Source organism: Pristis pectinata, chromosome 21 (assembly GCF_009764475.1).
Source record: "Pristis pectinata isolate sPriPec2 chromosome 21, sPriPec2.1.pri, whole genome shotgun sequence".
NCBI classification, from domain to species: Eukaryota; Metazoa; Chordata; class Chondrichthyes; order Rhinopristiformes; family Pristidae; genus Pristis; species Pristis pectinata.
Genome location: NC_067425.1, coordinates 18,936,914 through 18,954,895, shown reverse-complemented (window position 1 = coordinate 18,954,895; position 17,982 = coordinate 18,936,914). Strand labels below are relative to the sequence as shown.

Here is a 17,982-nt window from a genome sequence, read left to right as displayed (position 1 = left end):
GAGGCAGATACCTTCAGCCTATTTGAATACAACCTGGATGTGTACTTGAAGAACTGTGACCTGCAGGGCTACAGAACAAGTGCTGGAAGGTGGGACGAGGTTAGTGAACACTGCTTTGACTAGCATGGACACAATTGGGCCATAAATTTGCTGTAAGTTTATAAAAATAGGTCTCTTAGATAGCTTGCTGCACTCTTTGTAAGTTCCTGCTCAGATCCTGCCCACCCCTGCCACACAGACAAACATACACGCACCCCCCCTTATTTTCTTCCAGGGGCATCCACTGAATAAAATGGAGCCTAATTACTGCAGGTCAAAGGCCTGCAGCAAGTATGGTTTGGCCAATAACATTTCCAAGGGTAAACTGGGTAGACTGTAACCTGTGGATACCCCATCCTGTTCTGCTGTGCAGTAAATCTGAAACAACCTGAATCCTCTTTATTATGAGAGGACTTGATTATAGGAGTAAAGATGCCTTACTATAATTATACAGGGGCTGTAGGAGACTGCACCTGGAGTATTGTATATTGTTTTGATCTCCTTTCCTAAAAATAGTGCGTGCTTGCTGTGGTGGGAGGGCAGTGAAGGTCCACTGGACTGCTTCCTGGGATGGTGGTTTGCCATGTGAGGAGAGATTGAGAAGACTGACCCCGTAATCTCTAGAGTTTTGAAGAATGAGAGGAGATCCTATTGAAACTTACAAAATTCTTGCAGGGTTCAAGAGAGTGGTTACACAGAGGATGTTTCCCCCGGCTGAGTATTTTAGAACCTTGGGGGGCAGGCCATTTAGGACTGAGAGGAGGAAAACCTATTCATACAAACAGCGACTAACTTTTGGAATTCTTTACCTCCAGAGTAGAGGTTCAGTCACTGAGTTCACTGATTGATTTTTGGATATGAAGGGAATCAAGGGATGTAGGGATAAGTTGAGGAAAATGGCACTTAAGGTAGAAGGTGATCAGCCATGATCATGGTGAATGGCAGAACAAGCTCGAAGGGCCAAATGGCCTACCCCTAATTAGCATTATGTTTGTAGGGCCAGGAGAAGAAGGATCTTCCTCTGAGCTGGACAGTACAATAGGCTATCGCTCCCTTATGCACCCAGTGCAGCTGCCTGCATCCATTGGCAAACCACACCCTAATCCTTAACTATTTGCTGGTTGTCAGAACAGCTTCAAACCACCTGGAGAAAGGGGCGTCTTGGGTGAAGCAGAATGTCATCAATTGTTCCCTTGTTTCCATAACTACCTCCAGATAACTTTGGTATCCATCTGAGCAGGCTGACAGGGCTTCAGGTTTAATGTCTCATCCATCAATACTGCTGCTGTGATACTAATGTGGACATTTGGCTCAGATTCAGGTGTGACACACTTTCTGATGGGGGCCAAGTGTGGTATCAGCTGAGTGAAGTGGGCTCTCAAGCATGTCTTGCCAAAATCATAAATTATATTGCATCACCAGATTACATTGGGGCTCAGGCAGATGGATAATCATTCAGTTAATATTATCAGGAAGGATTATTACATATAATGAATGTTTTAACATTTCTCAGCAAATTAATATGTACCAAATGAGAGAGAGTTGAGTGATAAATTTGCACTTCTGGTAGGAGTGGAATGCTGAAATTCAATCATGCGTGCTATTTTTTGCAATTGAAAATCAACATTTTTTTGAAGGGAAATGTAACAGTGCGGGCCCCACCTTGATCTGTAAGTCAGTCACACATGGGATGATGTTATTCCCCATGCAGTGTTCCCTTTGCAGCTTTACAGGGGAATTTAGACCAAGTTAAGAATATAGAACATAGAACACTACAGCACAGTACAGGCCTTTCGGCCCACAATGTTGTGCCGACATTTTATCCTGCTCTAAGATCTATCTAACCCTTCCCTCTCACATAGCCCTCCATTTCTCTATCATTCATGTGTCTATCTAAGAGTCTCTTAAATGTCCCTAATGTATCTGCCCCCACAATCTCTGCCGGCAGTGTGTTCCACACACCCACCACTCTCTGTCTTTTTAAAAAAAAACTTAGCCCTGACATCCCCCTTGTACCTTCCTCCAATCACCTTAAAATTATGACCCCTCATGCTAGCCATTGTCGCCCTGGGAAAAAGTCTCTAACTGTCCATTTGATCTATGCCTCTTATCATCTTGTACACCTCTATCAAGTCACCCCTCATCTTTCTCTCCAAAGAGAAAAGCCCTAGCTCACTCAACCTCTCATAAGACATGCCCTCCAATCGAGGCAGCATCCTGGTAAATCTCCTCTGCACCCTCTCTAAAACTTCCACATCCTCCTCATAATGAGGCGACCGGAACTGAATACAATACTCCAAGTTATGTCAGTGTTACTGGTTATTGTGCACTCTGGAGCTGGCTGGATCTTCACACTGCAATGCTGGATTGGAACTTCTGTGATATCGGTCCCGTTACTTAACAATCATTGTTTAGGCTACCACCCTCCTCCAGCCTCCCCACTGTATCCTCACCAGCTCCTCTTCCCAACTTCATTCCACCCTAACCTAAAATCACTCCGAACCTCCAAGCTTCTGACACACTCCCATTCCCTCCACCAGCCTGATCTCCATGATCTGCTGAGGCTCCCACTGGAGGTCTTGTTTTCCAGCACCCACCTTCCCCCTCTGCTCTCAAAGTTATTTCATCACTTCCCCTTATCCTGTGCTTCCCACCCTGCTCCTGGCCTATTTATCACTCAGATTCTCGCCCCACTTCGCACAGCTACACCATACACAACATGGATTCACACGGGTATCACTTGCAAGTTGGTGTCTCCAATTAAGACTTTGTAATATCGAGTTCTACATCCTATAAAATGGATCACGTCTTGTCTATTTTTCGGCTGTGATGTGGATGGATACCCAAGGGTCCAGTGAGGCAAGTGGCTTGCAGGTGCCTATCCCAATGAGAGTTCACATTGATCAGGGAACCCCATTGATACCCAGGTCTGTACCAATAGAATTTAAGAGCCTTATTAGAATATAATAAGCATCCTTCCCTAGTTGCTTTGCCCTAATGTGTGCTGCAAGAGTCATGCACTAACCATAAGGTTAAAAGGCTCGGACCGTCCCTATGAGTGAATTGCTGTGTTATGCTTTCAGGCTGCTGATCAGATTGTGGGCTGTTTTAATCAAATGGGTGGATGGGGATGGTGGGTAGTTTCTGTTCCATTATTGGCTTTGAGAGTTGTGAGAGAGAACTCTGGCGATTGTGGTGGACAGTTTTTTTGCCTTCAGTATATTTCACTTCTCTCATGGGAGCTCTGGCCAGTTTACTTTGGAGCAGGAGGTGGAGGAAGAGGGGACAGAGAAGTGGAAGGGGGGGGGGGGTAATGGACTTGCAGTGTAGTCTTGTGGATCTTCCTATTAGTTCAATAAAACAAACACACATTAGGAAAAAAAAGAATTTGGAATAAAATCTTCACAACAGTTCAATTCATTTATGAATAATAACTTTTACCCTTCAGTGTCTGTCTCGTGGCCTTGTTTGACATGAAGTGCATCCCCAATGACTATAGATTTGGAGGCAGATGGCAGAAGAGCTGCCATTGGAAGAACATCAGATAGATCCCTGATCCCAGATCGAGTTGCTCTGAATTTTTTTGTTTTGAGCTTCAGACTACAGGATCTCAATGCATGTACTGGAATAGTCTAAGCAATAAGTTGGTGACTGGCAGGAGAACAAGACCTTCCTCTGTTTAGTCAAAGGTACTTTCTAGGATTCTACCTCTGCCCTCTTCATTCTCTTGAGAAAGTACATTGCCTAAAGTTTAGTGGGGTTACAAGAATTAATGGTGAATAGTTGTTCTGTACCTTGTGCAAAGTTTAGCATGACAGAACCCTGGCACTGTAACATAATACAAACTTTCTCCTCTGTTGCAGATGGAATGGGCAATGTGTTGCTGATCCTTTAGTAGAGAATGACTTTCATGCACTGTATTGGAGTACCTTCTCATGTTGAAATTGGCCAGGAATGGCTGCTGTCATTTTATCTTTTTTATTGTTTGATTCTTAATGGACCTTTCTCCATTCAAATACTAATGGTATTTTGGAAAGAAATGCCTCCTTATGTTTATTCAGTAAATACGGTTGTTCATGGAAATGGAACAGTTGTTTTTTTTAGCAATGTTCCTGTTATTAACTGAGCAAATCATGTTTTAGTAGGACCTTTCATTTCAAATATTGGAAGCAACAGTATTTTAGGAAACTAAATGTAAGTGCACCTTTGGGATGTGAAATTTTATTGCATGTTTTAATGAGGTGAGCAATCATGAATTCTGTCTGTGATGCATACGGATGGAATGGATATTGAAGAATATTAGGTTAGATTGCATTTGACCCAGCATGCACTTCATATTTACAACTGCCCCCCCCCCCAACACACACACACACACACACACACACACACACACACACACACACACACACACACACACACACACACCCCTCCCCTGCACAATCACCAGGGCCGCACTAACTTTGTGGCCCTAGGAATCTGGTCAAACTTGATGCATCTCTACCACAATTCTCCTGTGAACTGGAGTGGTTTGACCCCAGGCCACCCCGAAACCTTTTTTGAGGGTTCATACTGTCAAAGGCCTTTTCCACTCTACTTGTCTGTGGTAATGATTTCTAGATGGACTTAAACAATTAAAATTACATTTATTTAAAACACATTCAACTGAAATAAATCAAATAAAAATAGTATTTTTTTTAACTTTTATTTTCACTTGCCTTGTCCATCCAGGGTGGTGACTCCAATTTATGTGAATGGGAATGCACGATGTACACCAGCCATGTCTGGGGCAAAGTTCAGTGAGTAGATCCAGCCCATAGGGTCAGTCCAACAGAGCTTCACTTATGGACTGGGTGCCGAGCCCAGTGGTAGAGTGTTGTTGAACACTGGTGATTGTGGTTGGGTTGTTGATTCTGCTGCAGGCAGTGGAATGTAAGTTAAATGTAACTGTAACTGTGACAAGGTCATGGACATCCCTCACTGAAACCACGTGGTCCACCTCTGATTTTGTCAGCAAGGAGATACCTTTTGGAACCATGATTCAATCTCCCATTTGGCATCTGACTTCCAGCACTACAGTCAACAAAAGTGCAAATTGTAGAAGGTACATGGGCAGTGGTTCGCTCCCTATGCAGAATTAATGGTTTATCAACAAGTGTGAAGAATAAATGCTTAAACTATGTGCGTCTTATTCCTACAAGCCGTTACACTATACTGAATTTTCTGTTTGCTATTACTCTTTCAGAGGTGGTGTTTCACATGACTTCCTCATTCCATTAGAGTACAGTGTATCCATAAATGGAAATACACTACATTGTTCTTGTGCTTCATAAACAAAATTTACTTTGGTTAATATCTGTACATTAATCAAAGGCAGTAACAATACAAATATTGGACAATTAACAGACTAACTATAAATGGTGCAACAAATGATCCATTGGAGGAACAGCGGGTCGAGCAGCATCTGTGGGAGGAAAGGAATTGTCAACAGTTTGGGTCAAAATCCTACACCGGGACAAGATGGCCAGTGTAGAGAGGAGAAGAGGCATTCCCTTTCTCCTCATTATATTGGCCCTCTCCCTGGGGAGAGTCCTGATGCAGTGTTTCAACCCAAAACATCGACAATTCCTTTCCTCCCACAGATACTGCCCGACCCACTGAGTTCCTCCAGCAGATCGTTTGTTGCTCCAGATTCCAGCAACTGCAGTCTCTTGTGTCTCCTGACTATTAATGGTCTCCCTGCAAGTTTACAGACTTGGGTGGATTCTCTCACGGGTCTAAATATCTTCACATCTACCTTTATGTCTTCACTTTGGAACATACTGGAATGACTGGTCAACAGAGTCACCCCTTGGAGCACTCTGCCTTCTGCAGTTTGAGTAGGTGTTGCTGCAGATGACAGCTCTTCTGTTGTCACTGGTGCTGCTGTCGGTGAACAGTCTGGTGATTGTAGTCTTGTTAGCGATGCTGTTGCAGGCAGTGAAATGTATTCTGACTCATTAATGTGATTGGTCTTAAGCAGCCCTTGCTGGAACAGTATGATCCATGTGCGTGCCCCTGGTTTTGCTCTCAGTATGAGTGAGAAATGGTAATAGACATTTCAATGGAAAAAGAAAAAAAACTGCAAATGTTGGAAATCTGATATAGGAACAGAAAATGCTGGTCATATTCAGCAGGGCAGGCAGCATTGGTGGATAGAGGAATAGAATTTGTGTTGCAGGTCAATGACCTTGCATCAGTTCTGATGTGCTTTCCCCAATTCAGTTTCAGTTGCCGTAGCCAGTCCTTGCCCATTAAGGTTAATCCATTACAACATCTTGCCACTGCAATATGTAATGGCTATCGTCTCCCCAAAAGTACTGGTTTTCTTGATGGTTGGAGAACTCCTGAATGTTCTTAATTTGGTTGTGCTTTTTGCCAATGGTATGCCACTGAAATTCTGTAAATAAGTATCTTTGCTTATTATAGAGCAGTCTGCTACAGTGTTAGATATCTAGATTTGCTTATTGTTGATCAAAATCTGTTTTATGAAATCTTGGATTAACTTGGATTTATAGCACAGACAATATACAAGCCAGGTTCTTCTTCATTCTCCTCAACTTCTATGCAATGAAGTTTACTGTAATCATCTAACCTCGTCTTCAATTTGGGTTGTGACCTGCAAGTTGCTGCAATTATGACCCTTGCATTGGCAATAGATGGCTATTTTCTATTTGCACCATGGCTCTGGCTGATTGCCACGACATCTCCAATAAGCAGATCATTTTGGCATACTGTTTTTCTCCCTGGCTTTTGGTTAGAGTAGTGGTCTGTTTCATAGTGTTATAGCTATGTGCAACATGAGCCACTTGAGATGAACAAAGCTCCTTTGCTTTTTATGTTGTTATCTCTGTTAAAGTTTTTGTTAGGCTCTTTCAAAACAAAGCTTGGGTGCTTTGAGTAACTTTGATCCTTTCATCAGTCAGTCTAAAAGCTAACTTGTCTCTTAGAACACTGTTAAGAATCTTGTGAAAATTTCAATGCAATGCAAAGTTCTTCAAGGCCACAATGTAATTGCCGGTGGGTTTGCCGTACTTTTGATTTTCTGCCTGAACTTGTTGCTTTCATTTATCGCTAAAGGTGTCCGGTTGAAGTGTTTCTTTATTTTAAACCACATCTACAAAAGGGAGATCCTTCTGTGAGTAAATTAGGCAGTGTTGCTGTGCCTCTGTCGAATTCCAGTTAAGAGGATCACTGTCTTCTTCTTTTGAATTGCCCTGTAGAGTTTTTGAATATTTTGTGCACTTCCATCTAATTTGAAGGTACCATTCACCCAAAAACATTCCAGAATGCTCAATACATAAAGGCTTCTAAATCCTCCTTGAAACTATTCTTGGTTTCCAAAACAAGGAAACAAAATAGCTATCATCAGATCTCATGGCGCCTCAAATTCTGGGATTGCATGCAAAGTTTTCCTGCCATTTCAAGGCCCATTAGTTCAATGGTCATATTGAAATGCCACTCACTTTTTGAATGTGATTCCCAGGTTACAGAAGGCATCAGGGACCTTGCAAACTGCTTTGCTGCTGTGGATTGTGGCTTTCTTACAATCCTCCTGTGCACAAAGTGTTCCACCGAATAGAGCTGGCTGTTGCATGTATATAGGCTCCGGGGCTGGCGAGCACAACTCCCGTGATTCTCCCAGGAGAGTGACAACTATTGTTAGTACTCTTACAGTACTGAGGCTTGGGGACCTTTGCTACTTCACTGAGGCCGATACCAATCTTCTGTTTAATGCATAGCTTTATCTTTGAAAAAAAAACTTTTCTCTCTTTTTATCTCATCCTCATCACCAAAAACGTCGTTTCTTCCTGATATTGTGTAAACAAATATATGTGGATGTAATGGATATCAATGAATAATGATAGTTTATCTACAAGGCTGGACATACAGCAGTCTCTTACAGCAGCTTCAAAAATGCATCACAGACAATGAAGCAATGTAGGAAAAGCAGCAGCCAATGTGCGCACAGCAAGGTCACACATACAGCAACCTGATCGAGTGCATTTGTATGAGGACAAATTATTGCCCAAAGTTGCAGCATAGTAGAACATCAAGGTGTTTCATTTCGATAAGGTGCTCAGAAAAATATTTGAGCACTTGAGAAAAGAAGATCAAACCAAAGATCTTTACAAAATATCACTATTTGTGTCTTCTAATATTAGCAGGTTCTCATTTTGACTTTGCGAACAGATGATATTGTGTGTACTGTGCAAATGTGATGGTTAGCCACTAATCTGTTCTCTTCCTTTAAGTCTGTGCACAGACATTTGCAGTGTGTTCCTGGATAATTATGGCTGCTTGAATATTGCTTTTTCCTTGTTTTCTGTTGATGATGAATGATCATCACTTCATCAACAGTGTCTCTGAACAGACGTGGAAGCCGCTGGAAACAAAATGATGGTGCATGACACGAGATGGAACAACATGCTGGTTATCCAATGAGAAAGGGTACACAATTAATGAAAATGAATCTGCAATAATAATGTAAGGCTAATAGTCACCTTTTCTAAATATGTAGAGGGTAGCTTGCACATTGCAACTGGTATTATCTGCAGGGCCGTGTGTCAGGCATACATGTACCGCTTTCATTCACTTTTGCCATGTATAATCTATTGGTAAATTAAGATTAATAGAGAGGATTGAAAATGCACAAGGTAAGACTGTGGTTCTTACAGCAGGGTAGAAGTCTTACTTTTTATCACTCAGTATGATTTTAAAATAGTCAAACTGTTCAGATAATGTACATTTTGTTTAAACATTGGCAAGACTCCTTATCAAAGGATTGTTCACCACTCAGTTATCTTGGCCAGAAAAGTTATTTGTGTAGCACACTTCCAGATATTTGTTTAGGTTTCTCTGTGCATGCATTTGGAAGCTTTTGAGCATGTGCAGTGGCATTAATTGACATACAACACCTGATTGACATCACTTCTACAAAGTTCTCTCACATGCATGAGACTCTTTAACAGCATGGGCTTTGAAGACTGGAACTGGACAGAGTTGGGGCCTGTTTTGATGTTTGTTGAAGAATCCATCTCTACCTTGGCCACTGGTTGCAGAACCCAAGGTTTTCATATGTTTTGATTTCTTCCAGCTTTCATCCTTTTATTTTCTGAACACCATCCCCAATTTGCTGTCCATTGCACTTTCTCGGTGATCTCAACTCTCTGCAGTGATGGAAGATCACAGCCTTTTGTACCTGTTCGTATATGTAAAGCATCATCTATGGTGCATAATATCTCTGTTCTTGAACACAGTAGAATATGTCAGCTTTGGCTTCTCTTCTAAAATCGGCGTGGCCTTCTCTGCACAGCTCCTCCTCAAAGTGTGCTTTCATGCATTTAAGAGTTTCCAAGCCCCTGAATTGAATGCAAAATTCTTGATGTATCTTGTGGATTGACGGTCTTGTATGTTGACTCATCCTTCTGCAGAAAACCACTGATTCCTATGAAAATATTAACTCGAGGGCATCAGTGAGACTTTGCAATTGATCTACAACTTATCAATAAATCCCATGGAATGCTGATAGAAATCTTACTTTAATATTGATTTTTTTTGAAAGATTGAATTACGATGGTTGAATTCTGGCAAACGCCGATTGTACCCTTGGACTACAAGCCAGATGATCGTCAGCAAAAACATAATGCAATTCACCATCTAATGTACCAACAATGATGACAAGTGGGATGAAGCTTGGACTGAAAATGCTGATCCAAACAAGGAACTCATTCAAGAGCCACTGATAATATTCCCTGGATTTCTCGAGCCTCAAAGGACTTTACCATTCTGAAAAGGACATTAGTGATGTGGAATAAAAGGCCATGTTTTGCCTTTAAGAGTAATGGACTGGGTCAAGAAATGGACTCAGCATCTCATCCTGCCCTCAATACAATTTTAATGGAGGTATCTTCCTCATAAATCCCCTCTACAAGAAGCCCAAGAGCCTCAAGTTCAATTTATATAGATTCCTCTGGATACATGCATGAAGAAAACACAAGTTAACAATATAAATTATACAAAATTATACAAGAAAGAACACGAATAAAAAAAACAAAGTCCATTGTAGTGCAAAGTGGTCATAGTGTTACTATACTGAGGTAGTGATTAGCATTATGCAGGTTGGCTCAAGAACAGAATGGAAGAAGGGAAGTAGCTGTTCTTGAACCTGGTGATATGGGACTTCAGGTACCTCCTGCCCGATGGTAGCTGTGGGAAGATGGCATGGCCCATATGGTGGGGATCTTTGATGATAGATGTTGCTACCTTGAGATGGCATCTCATAGATACTTTCAGTGATGGAGAGTGATGTGCCTGTGACATATTGGGTTGAGTCCTCTACTCCCTGCAGCTGCTTATGTTCTTTTTGTGGGTGAGCTTGTATGTCAACCATGACTGTTAGTATTTCATGATGATTTAAAAGTTGGAGCTGGGTTAAGGAAGGGGAAAAGATTAGTCATTTGGATTGAGAGACTGCTTTGGAAAGGATCATCATATTGGGCAGAGAACAGATCCATGAGCTTTTCTTGCTTTGGGGTACACTTTCCATGCCTAAATTGACCACATCAAATGGGCTTGAGTGGTGCCAAGAAGACTCCAGCTTGCAGGTGCTGGTAGACCAGGATTACAGGTTGCACCTTCAATGAAAGCGTTATGGGAAAAAATATGTTGTGTTGGTTGCTTTAGGACCAGCTGGCTCTAATGAGAGAGAGTGCAATGCAGGATGAGGACGCAGCTTATATAGGCAGCCCTGTGCACGAGGACAAGTTTGGTCCTTGTGTGGACAGCAATGAACCAGCAACACTGCAGAATAAACTTGACATCGGTCAATCTGATGAGGAACATCGAGCTTGGACTGTAAGTAGAACTAAGTAATTCAACACTATCTTTCTGGTTGAAAGTAATTCCTTGTATTTCTTTCATATTTATGACATAAAGGAGGCAATTCAGCCCACTGAATATATACCAGCTCTCTGAAGAATCTCATCAATCCCATTCCCCCAATTATTTCCCAGTAACCTTTTTTTCCCCACACATGCCTATCAACTCCTCCCTGATTCTCTTTCCATCCACCTGCACCAAGGGTCATCTATAGTAGCAAATTAACCAAGCACCTCGCACATCTTTGACACAATGGAGGAAACCAGAGCATCTGAGGGAAAGTCATGTGGTCACAAGGAGAACATTGCAGACTCCACACAAGTGGCTGGAGCTGTGAGGCTGCTGTGTCACTGTGCCACCAGCTGATTTGTTAAAGGTTGCAGACGTTAAGTCCTGAAGAAATCAAGGAAAGGTTGTGAAGCAGTGAATGGGAATGTGCCATCTCCAATACCAGTCGGCAATATCACTAAAGAGAAACCTCTAGAGGCATGAAAAGAATGCAGAGGGCATACTTTGAGAGTCAAGGATTCACAGTGCTGAGTCTTCAGATGTCTGCCAGTAAGGCTGAGCATTTAATTATTTCTCTGCAGATCAGGTGAAGCAGATCATGCATCATAATACCAGGACAGAAGTTGTCCATTGTGGAAATGCCTGCAGGGGACACCATGAAGTTGAGAAACAGATCTACGAAGGCAAGGAGCAAGTTGGTCAGAGAAACAGACCAAGGTGCGGTGCCCAGAGGGAAAGATGTGCAAAGTTTGAGGCGAGTGTAAGATGGTGTATTCTGAGTAGCTTCAGTGAAGAGTGTCGCCTTCTCAGATTAGTGGGCCCATTCACAATCCTTGGTGGTGAGCAATGCAGAGAAAGGGCTTGTAATGTGTTTGAACAGTGTGAGGGAGCTAGTCATAGAACAACAGCTGTGCCATTACCAGAATCCACAAACAATGTCAGCATGAGGTGATTTACCAAACACAATGTATAATTATTACCACTGTCATGTTTTATGTGAACAGTTTAGTGATATCAGATTGATAATGGTCAAGGCTATCTAATAAAATCTAGACACAGGTATGAAAACAATTACATTAAGGGAACAATTGCAGAGCAGCATGTGATCTGATGTGTATGTGAAACATATCTGGGGGAGAGATCCACTATATGCATCAGTAGATACTTCAGATGTCAAGTGAAGCTTGCAGTGATGTGTTCGGTGAACAAGGAGATTGAATGATCAAGTTAACTCAGAGTTGATTTGAATTTACAACTGTATATTGATGTACAGTTTATCAATTTATGTTGATATAAATAGTGAACTGTATAATTTAATGTATTTCAATAGTTGATGGTTTGTCTGAATTACTTAAATGAGCAAATAGTGCAAGATTGCATGAACTACTTAGATTCAATGGTGTGAACATTGGCAAGTTCCTCGCCATCAACGACCTGGAGGTCCACACTGATTAGAAACTCATCTAGACCAACTACATAAATATTGAGGCTACATGAGCAGGTCAGAGACTGGATATGTGATATGCAAGTGATGCTCATCCTGACACCGAAAGATTTTGCTCCATCTTTAAGGCAAAAGTCAGAAGTGAATGCTCTCAATTTGCTTGGGTGAGTGCAGCTCCAAACACATTCAAGAAGCTCAACACTGTACAGGACAAAGCAACTTGATTGGCACCCCATCAACCTACCTAAAAAATCTATTCCCTCCACCACTGATGCATAGTGCAAGAGTTGCTGTCACGTTCACCATCTACAACATGCAATGTGATTACCTGCCAAGGCTACTCCAAACCTCCGATCTCTACAATCTAGTGGGATAAGGGCAGCAGGCACATGGGATCAACACCACATCTAGGTTCCCCTCCAATTTGCATGCTATCCTGACTTGGGAGTATATTGCTAGTCCTCCTTCATTGCTGGGTCAAAATCCTTGAACTTCCTCCCCAACAGTGTTGTGGGAGAACCTTCAGTAGCACTGCAGTGGTTAGAGACTGTGGTTCACCACCATCTTCTCAAGGATGATCGTGGATAAGCAATACATGCTGGCAATAGATCCCCCAGAAAAGTGAATTAAAATAAAATCCCAGTTGTTCTCTGGACCAGATGAGTGCACGTTATATGAGGAATTGGATTGTAAACCAAATGGCATCTCGGAAGATTGAGCATTGAATTGAGCGCTCGGACAGTGCTGTGTGGAATTTCAGTACGAGCACAATTTAAAGTTTTTTTTCTTGAAATGATTGCTGAAGGTGGTGTATCTGATGTGAAGCAGAAGATCCTGAAACTGGCAAGAGAAAAATGGGTATCTTGACGGTGAGTCTTTTGAAGGCAAAATTCAAAGGGCAACTTTGCCAGTGGCTACAGTCTGAATATTTTAGAGACTTTTGTATTTGTTTGTTGAACACTGTGGTCTTTACTTCCAAAATTGAGACTGGGAGCAATTTAAAATAAATTATGACAGGCTGTCGTTGAAAAGAAACTTTTTTTCTAAATTTGCCAGTCGAACTATAAACAATCTGGGTACTATTAGAATAAATTAAATTAATTTCCCCTCCAAAGAATTGTACATTTATTTAGTAGATGACATCCCAAAGCACTTTGCAGTCGTATCATTTATTTAAGCTATAGCCACTATTCTTAGAGAGGTACAAACGTCAGTAGTGTGCAGGCAAAGGTTCTATGGCTAGTGATTCTCATTCCCTTATTTGTTTCATGAACTGACATGGAGTAGGTTCCTATGTTGTAAACAAAAATGTAAAATATAATGTAATGTGAATTCTGGTGGAGTGAAGGCAAGTAATAGAATGTGGGTCAATGATTATACTGAATTTGGAAACATTTGAAGTGTATTTCAACCCATGTCGATACTTCAACCTGAGTGAAAGGATTTAAGAAACAGTAAGGAAAAATGAACAGAAGAGCATCCAGAATGGAAATGTAAGTTTGCAGGGAAGATAAAGCAGCCCATGGTGTTTACATATTGATGATGATGGGCACTGGGGTTGGTGGGGAGCGGGGGTTGAGATGGTTTGTCAAGTCGAGTATATTGTCATATGCACAAGTACAATGAAAAACTTGTAGTGGCATCACAGACATATAGGTACAGTTGGTTGATAATGGGAACCATGTCTGCCATAGTCACAAATTCCATGACTCGCATTTGTTGAATGTCATGGACCACCTCATTTAAACTTCTGTTGGAGTACTGATTGGTGATAAACCCACTTTTTTTTAAACAAGAAGGTAACTTGCTGTTTGGAGTGTGGTAGTAGTAACAGGTTCGGTTGCTGAGGATCAGTGTGAAATTGCATTCCATCCACTGACACTGAGCTTTCTGATGCACCTGTGTCTATTCTCTGATCTGTTTTGTTTTAATCTTTCAACACCCAATTATTGCACAGTGCAATGTTTTCATGTACTGAGGAGCAGTGTGAGTAGTATTTTAATTGAACCATGAAAAACTGAAACCTGTCTTTCATTTTGCACAATTGCTAAATTGGCATGCATGTTGGAGCAGGAGATTAAATATAATATTGGGTGTGATTAGCATAGTAGCATTCTAGGTTTCTTCCCAGTCAAATAGTATTTGTGAATTCCAGTCTGTGATATTTATGCTGAATATTGACAAGCATTTTAATAGGAGAGTAAGAAAATAACCAGTTTTTTTTAGAGAAAAAATGGGATTTGCAAATCTGATAAAGACTGCTCTGTTTTCACAGATAAGAAGGTTCTATTAGCCATATTACTTTTTTTTAAATATGCTGCCTCATTTTTCTAATGGAGTTTTCAGTCAAGATTACCATGGCAACTCTCAAATAACTTTTCTCTATTGCACTATATCTATAATTAAATAATTTCCTTGTCTGTTTGAGGTATTTCCTTCAGGTTCTATAACTGACTTTGCCATTCCACATTAAAAAGCTTTGAGGAAAAATTACCTGAATCGTACTAGAGAGGAGACTTATTTTAAGGTCCCCTCACCACCTTGCTTTTTGGGTTGTTTGCTTCCCAACAATCTTGAGGCCTTGACGGGGTGACCACTCCTTAAAGCTGAATGACTCACAAACAGACAAGCCCTAAGGTGGCCAAACCTGGCGCCCAGCTAATGGATTGTCCTGATGGCTATTCGACAGCTTATGGCTATTTCTCTAACGATCAGAGACATTTAGAAACCAGATTATTTAAGTAATTAAAAAGAAGCATTAAGTGAAATAAAAATAACCAAAAAATCTTGATCATTTAGCCTCTAAACGAAGGTTGGCAGTCCCATTCAAATGAATGGAATTGTTCTACCTATGCTGGCTGTAGCCGGCATAAAGCTGCAGAGCAAGATCCAAGGTGTATCTGGTCCCTCAGCTCAAGATCAGCTAGAGCCACCCCTGGACTCAACGGCAGAGTCTAGTTCCAGAGTGAGAGGTCAGATGACTCTTACTACTAACATTTTCAGTATTTCTGCACTGCAGACATTGTGAACTTGCTGACCTGCAGGAAAGACATAGCCAGTGATTCTCTCAGAAACCACTGGCCGTGGATAAGTATGATTCAGCCACTTAGAGCAATTAGTATAAAACCAAGTCGATGGATAGCTTACAAGAGGAGTCAACAGTGATGTTGATCTGTGGTTATCAGGAGATAGTACAGCCTGTGGAGCATTTTCACTGATGAAAGGTCCTGGACCTAAAATCTTTTGGTTCTTTTCTCTTTCCAAAGTTTAATGATTTTGAAATAACAGCCAACTTCAAATCAGGGGATTTGAAGTAACTGCTGATGGGATCAGCAAAGTATCTGCCAAAGTAATACTGCTGGCAGCAGCAGCCTAGATGAGAGGATTGTTGTCACAATGTTATATGAGCGTGGTGTCACAGATGGTACTGTATTTGCAAAACATTGGAATATTAAGACTTTCCGCATCTGCATTACATGGAATTTACAATGCAGACACAGACACTTCGTCCATCTGGCTGATGTTTGTGCACATTCCTCCCTTTTAACCCTGTCAGCACATCCTAGTGACTTTATCCCTCATACTCATTTTGTGTTTCTCCTTTAAACGTCTCCATGCTATATGGCTCATTACTTCAATAGGTAGCGAGTTTCACCTACTACCCACTCGGTGGATAAAACTAACCATCTTGGTCCAGTCAGATCTCTCATCTCTAAGTAGGATTGTTGTGGCTTTCGGTCCCTCTTCAAGCATATAGGCTGACAGTTGAGAGCAGTGCTGAAGGGATGCTCTACTGTCAGAGGTGCACTCTTCTGGATCTGAGGTTAAACCAATGCTCCATCTGCTCTCCTGGATATGTGACTGTATTAAAGATGATGATACCCTGGCCAAAAGTTAATCCTCAAACAACATCACCCAAATTGATTATCTGGTCATGATTACATGGTCTACTCTTTCACGTTATCCTATCACGGCTTTCGTTGTATGCACCTTGTGCACTGAAATTATCCGTCATGTCATCAGTGGAGAGCTTTCATCAACCAGTAGCTTCTCATTCTGTAATGGCTCAAATGTAGCTGACACAGTGGGCAGCTACAGTTTGGACACCAAGCATTGGCCTGCTTGTTTGGTTGTACACCAGCCAGCTGCTGAAGGTGTGGAATCCTTTTCGATTGCAGGATGTCTCTGTGTTGATGTGTGCATAGGATTCCCTGTCGTGTACAAGTTTGATGCATCTTCTCTGCCTGCTGTCCTCCAGCAAGAGAGAATGAATTGTAGCAATGGTGACTATCCATTGTAACGAGAGAGCAATAAGTTACGATGGATAGTCACGTTCCACCTTCTCCTCTTCTTCCAGCTTTGCTTTCCACACCTACTCATTCTCCACGCTTCCTTACGACAGAGAAAGAGGCTATTCAGCCCATCAAGTGTATGTAGGCTCTCAAAGCAATTGCAATTCTCTCAGTTATCTCCGCGTAACTTTATTCTCTCTTTCTCTCTCATTTCAATTTAGTTCCTGACCACTCACCCCGATTCTCCTACCAACCACCTACACTAGGAAAACTTATATTAGCCAACTGATATACCAGCATTTGGGATGTGGAAGAAAACTGGAGCATCAGGGAAACACACGTGGTCATGGAGGGATGTGCAAACTTCACACAGACAGCAGAGGATTGAAACCGGGTTGCTGGAGCTGTGAGGCAGCAGCACAACCCGCTGCACCATGGTGCCGCCCAAGTTCCAAGGGGGATGTCTACCAGCGCTCCCATGTCTCATTAAAATCGGTTTGTGCGGAAACCTGAAGCCAGGACAGAATTTGTCAGTACCTTCCATAGCACTCTTTGTAGACTTTGGCAAACAAAATATATTCTATGTGTTTATAGAATTGTAGCAGCCACCAGTTGAAATAAATAAGCCTGAAAGGAGTTGATACTTGTAGTAGCAGAATTAAGTGTGGGAGAAAGTAGGAGAGCAAAGTTCCAAAATGGTCATCTGGCCATTGAATCCTTGTGGCTGGTGATTGATTTTACTGTCCGTCTGAACTGCATACTCACTGGGTGCACACTCTGGTGTACTTGCACCCTCAATCATGGTGTCGGTGATAAGTGACAGCGCAATATTTTGTGTGCACAGTGGACACTGTTGTGGAACTGAAATGGCATCCATAGCATCCAAACCACAGGGTCTCAGATTCAGATTGTTCACCCAGTGCATTTATGCCAATGAGAACAGTTCTCATGGCTGATGTGAGAGCTTTAAATCAGCAATTACAACATAAGTTTTCCTGTAGCCTAGCCTGCTCTGAAAATTGCTTGATAGCATTATTTCGCTAAGCAAGTTCTGAATGATTATCACACCACTTTTTAAACTCGAGTTTGTTTTCAAATCATTCGCTTTTGCTGTAACGTTGTTGGTGTTAGAGGTAATAAGCTTATGGGTTGAGTATAATTAGGACCTATGAAGTAAGTGATAAAATGTTGCTGTGCAACCATCTGCTGATGTCATTTGTCAGTGAACACATGAAGGCTACAAGCTGCCAACATTTTACAAAGCAGCTAGGGAGTCTGCTC

General features: G+C 41.6%; 1 protein-coding gene across 9 annotated transcripts in view; it reads left to right on the top strand.

The window, feature by feature from the left end:
- The window catches only part of pitpnm3 (PITPNM family member 3), a 422,801-nt gene that overhangs the window by 153,804 nt on the left and 251,015 nt on the right, over nt 1-17,982 (top strand). The gene's annotated exons all lie outside the window — the stretch shown is intronic.